Source organism: Schistocerca gregaria, unplaced genomic scaffold (assembly GCF_023897955.1).
Source record: "Schistocerca gregaria isolate iqSchGreg1 unplaced genomic scaffold, iqSchGreg1.2 ptg000674l, whole genome shotgun sequence".
Classification (NCBI taxonomy): Eukaryota; Metazoa; Arthropoda; class Insecta; order Orthoptera; family Acrididae; genus Schistocerca; species Schistocerca gregaria.
The window spans coordinates 1-5,000 of record NW_026062057.1 but is presented as its reverse complement, the minus strand read 5'-3'; the positions used below and the strand labels follow the sequence as shown (position 1 = coordinate 5,000).

Sequence of the window (5,000 nt, the reverse complement as noted above, 5' to 3'; positions counted from 1 at the left end):
AACCGCCAGGCGACGGGCGCGCATCGCACGTTTAAGGAGACGCGGCCGGCCACACAGGCGACCACGACACTCCCAGGCGCCCGAAGCGGGACAAACGCCGCGCGCTTCAGTATACGTAGCCGACCCTCAGCCAGACGTGGCCCGGGAACGGAATCCATGGACCGCAATGTGCGTTCGAAACGTCGATGTTCATGTGTCCTGCAGTTCACATGTCGACGCGCAATTTGCTGCGTTCTTCATCGACCCACGAGCCGAGTGATCCACCGTCCTGGGTGATCTTTATCTTTTCAGTTCTCCACCGTCTCTTTCAAGACAGTTGCAGAGGCGGGACTGAGGCGTTTGACGGCCCCTGTTCCATTACTTTGTGTCCAACGGCCCGACGGCCGATGGGCGTCGTACGGCTCCACACCGGAGCGGACAGGCACTCGGGCGAAAGTCATTCAAAACCGGCGCCAGGCGCCAGGTGCCGCAGGCCAGCCGCTCCAGAGCTTCAGCGCTCGTACCACACAACACCACTTGCGCTAGTTTTGAGAGGCACGCGTGGTTCCGCACGCGGCGCACGGCTACTGCCGTACAGGTAGCGTGTTGCGCGACACGACACGCACATCGAAAGACATGCAGTCTAGTCGGTAATGATCCTTCCGCAGGTTCACCTACGGAAACCTTGTTACGACTTTTACTTCCTCTAAATGATCAAGTTTGGTCATCTTTCCGGTAGCATCGGCAACGACAGAGTCGATGCCGCGTACCAGTCCGAAGACCTCACTAAATCATTCAATCGGTAGTAGCGACGGGCGGTGTGTACAAAGGGCAGGGACGTAATCAACGCGAGCTTATGACTCGCGCTTACTGGGAATTCCTCGTTCATGGGGAACAATTGCAAGCCCCAATCCCTAGCACGAAGGAGGTTCAGCGGGTTACCCCGACCTTTCGGCCTAGGAAGACACGCTGATTCCTTCAGTGTAGCGCGCGTGCGGCCCAGAACATCTAAGGGCATCACAGACCTGTTATTGCTCAATCTCGTGCGGCTAGAAGCCGCCTGTCCCTCTAAGAAGAAAAGTAATCGCTGACAGCACGAAGGATGTCACGCGACTAGTTAGCAGGCTAGAGTCTCGTTCGTTATCGGAATTAACCAGACAAATCGCTCCACCAACTAAGAACGGCCATGCACCACCACCCACCGAATCAAGAAAGAGCTATCAATCTGTCAATCCTTCCGGTGTCCGGGCCTGGTGAGGTTTCCCGTGTTGAGTCAAATTAAGCCGCAGGCTCCACTCCTGGTGGTGCCCTTCCGTCAATTCCTTTAAGTTTCAGCTTTGCAACCATACTTCCCCCGGAACCCAAAAGCTTTGGTTTCCCGGAGGCTGCCCGCCGAGTCATCGGAGGAACTGCGGCGGATCGCTGGCTGGCATCGTTTATGGTTAGAACTAGGGCGGTATCTGATCGCCTTCGAACCTCTAACTTTCGTTCTTGATTAATGAAAACATACTTGGCAAATGCTTTCGCTTCTGTTCGTCTTGCGACGATCCAAGAATTTCACCTCTAACGTCGCAATACGAATGCCCCCGCCTGTCCCTATTAATCATTACCTCGGGTTCCGAAAACCAACAAAATAGAACCGAGGTCCTATTCCATTATTCCATGCACACAGTATTCAGGCGGGCTTGCCTGCTTTAAGCACTCTAATTTGTTCAAAGTAAACGTGCCGGCCCACCGAGACACTCAACTAAGAGCACCCTGGTAGGATTTCAACGGGGTCCGCCTCGGGACGCGCAAGCACGCCTTCGGCTCGCCCCACCGGCAGGACGTCCCACGATACATGCCAGTTAAACACCGACGGGCGGTGAACCAACAGCGTGGGACACAAATCCAACTACGAGCTTTTTAACCGCAACAACTTTAATATACGCTATTGGAGCTGGAATTACCGCGGCTGCTGGCACCAGACTTGCCCTCCAATAGATACTCGTTAAAGGATTTAAAGTGTACTCATTCCGATTACGGGGCCTCGGATGAGTCCCGTATCGTTATTTTTCGTCACTACCTCCCCGTGCCGGGAGTGGGTAATTTGCGCGCCTGCTGCCTTCCTTGGATGTGGTAGCCGTTTCTCAGGCTCCCTCTCCGGAATCGAACCCTGATTCCCCGTTACCCGTTACAACCATGGTAGGCGCAGAACCTACCATCGACAGTTGATAAGGCAGACATTTGAAAGATGCGTCGCCGGTACGAGGACCGTGCGATCAGCCCAAAGTTATTCAGAGTCACCAAGGCAAACGGACCAGACGAGCCAATCCGATTGGTTTTGATCTAATAAAAGCGTCCCTTCCATCTCTGGTCGGGACTCTGTTTGCATGTATTAGCTCTAGAATTACCACAGTTATCCAAGTAACGTGGGTACGATCTAAGGAACCATAACTGATTTAATGAGCCATTCGCGGTTTCACCTTAATGCGGCTTGTACTGAGACATGCATGGCTTAATCTTTGAGACAAGCATATGACTACTGGCAGGATCAACCAGGGAGCTGCGTCAACGAGAGCTGAGCAGCCGGCCGCCCGGGAGTGTGTCCCGAGGGCCCGCGCGAACACGCAAGCGTCCGCTCAATTATTCTGCAAACAGGAGGAGGCTGAGCTCCCCTGCACGATACACCTCGAAACCCTCTCAGGTCCCGGCGGCGCGCAGCGCCGTCCTAAGTACTTGGTCGGGTTCGAGAGAGGCGCAATCGCCCGGAGATAGGCGAGTAGACGCTTTCAGTGCGAACACCCGTGCTCCCAACTGAGCTTGCCGCTGCCGACAGAGGCCCGGGAGCGTGCTGTCGTGGCATTGCCGGCGGGAAACAACACGCGCCACCTACGGTGACCGGCAGCTCCAACGCCAGCGCCACAGAAGGGCAAAGCCCCACTTGGGTGCAGAAGCGAACTCTCCCAGCACAGCGCACGCGCCAACACGTCCGCAGAGCTGCGATACAAACCACCTGCGAGAACCGCCGGGGGCGACCGAGCAGCAGACGGCGTCGCGACGCCGAGTGCCGGGCGGCGGCGCATCCTCAACGCACACAGTCCGCAATCGGACCAGCACACTGCAGATGTCCACCGCGCTTCGCACCGGGCTCGGCAGAACCCACTTTGGCCGCCTGGCGCCGCGCGCCGGGTGCGCCGGCGCGTAGCTGGGACGCCAGCCGGGCCCGTCGGCCGGCGCTCCTGCCACTGGGCGCCCCCCACCAGCCGGCTGTAGTGCGTGCGCTCACGCAGCGCGCGGCCAGCACGCCGGGCGGCCCCCCCTCACCGGCCGGGGACTGTCCCACCAAGCCACAGCCTCGTATCGCTTCATACCCACATGGCCAACTCAGGTTCGGGGGCATGGCGGGTACCGCCGAAACAACCGGTTCACAGATGTACCGATCGTCGCTATCACCGATGCACCTGCAGCGCGAACAACCGCTCAACAACTGATTTCCAGTTCATTTGCGGATCTTTGGCAGCAAACGTATACGTCAATCTACATTTGCGAAATCTACGATTCTGGCATGCCTGCATGTTATGTGTCACGACACGCTACATCAGCCCACATACACACTACGGCATGTACACGAGAGAACACGTGGAAGATGGTCCGCGCACGTGTGCAATGTCCCTTGCGCGGTCGACTGTCAACCGGCCTCTGTAGCATGTCGCAGATGTGGAACGCGGTCCACCGTGGTATCATGTTGTGTGGGGCAATACGATTAAATAGGAAAACCCTCGTCGCTACATCAACAGACGGCTCACGCTGATTCCCGGCAGAGGGAGGGGGGCCAACATGCAATACTTTCGTCCGTACCTACCACATGTCTGTACGGCGTAAAACAGTGCAATCTCGCTGTAATGGGGAGACGAGACAAGTAGCATCGTGCACAACATATGGCCCTTATGATTCGCCATTGTAGGGCGCAGCCGGGTGTACGGTCAAGCATGTGCCACATTATGTCACTCAGTACGTAACGACGGATGATCAGTGTGGGTTACGCGTACATCAGCGGACAGTCCACACAGGCCGTACCACAACGTACACTGACTGCATCGACAACCGAATGCAACTGAACAGCTGCAAGGCTCATTTCACAAACAAACGCCTGACCGACCAGCTTGGAAGGGCAGGAGGGGAGGGCGATAGTCGTTCTGTAGCGTTACACCCTTCCAGTGGTTAGCGGGACTGTGTAGAAAGTACGCAACACTCGAAAGACATTTACGTGAGGGTACGCACCATGGCATCGAGAAATACACATGACACCAGAGGATCCAAGCAGTGAACTATGTTCAGAGGGTTGCTGTTAGGCAAAGCTACATTCCTGTGACGTTACATGTGACAGTTAAGGTGCAGTGTAAGTTAGGTTAAGGTGCAGTGTAAGTTAGGTTAAGGTGCAGTGTAAGTTAGGTTAAGGTGCAGTGTAAGTTAGGTTAAGGTGCAGTGTAAGTTAGGTTAAGGTGCAGTGTAAGTTAGGTTAAGGTGCAGTGTAAGTTAGGTTAAGGTGCAGTGTAAGTTAGGTTAAGGTGCAGTGTAAGTTAGGTTAAGGTGCAGTGTAAGTTAGGTTAAGGTGCAGTGTAAGTTAGGTTAAGGTGCAGTGTAAGTTAGGTTAAGGTGCAGTGTAACTTAGGTTAAGGTGCAGTGTAAGTTAGGTTAAGGTGCAGTGTAACTTAGGTTAAGGTGCAGTGTAAGTTAGGTTAAGGTGCAGTGTAACTTAGGTTAAGGTGCAGTGTAACTTAGGTTAAGGTGCAGTGTAACTTAGGTTAAGGTGCAGTGTAACTTAGGTTAAGGTGCAGTGTAACTTAGGTTAAGGTGCAGTGTAACTTAGGTTAAGGTGCAGTGTAACTTAGGTTAAGGTGCAGTGTAACTTAGGTTAAGGTGCAGTGTAACTTAGGTTAAGGTGCAGTGTAACTTAGGTTAAGGTGCAGTGTAACTTAGGTTAAGGTGCAGTGTAACTTAGGTTAAGGTGCAGTGTAACTTAACACGCGATCTAGTGT

General features: G+C 54.3%; 2 non-coding genes across 2 annotated transcripts; both read right to left on the bottom strand.

Moving 5' to 3' along the window:
* Window positions 1-120: 120 nt before the first annotated feature.
* On the bottom strand, window positions 121-275 carry LOC126318663 (5.8S ribosomal RNA). Its single transcript, XR_007557423.1, has one exon. It is a non-coding gene; the product is annotated as a 5.8S ribosomal RNA (ribosomal RNA).
* A 355-nt stretch (window positions 276-630) lies between these two features.
* Window positions 631-2,523, bottom strand: LOC126318666 (small subunit ribosomal RNA). Its single transcript, XR_007557426.1, has one exon. It is a non-coding gene; the product is annotated as a small subunit ribosomal RNA (ribosomal RNA).
* Between the last annotated feature and the right edge of the window lie 2,477 nt (window positions 2,524-5,000).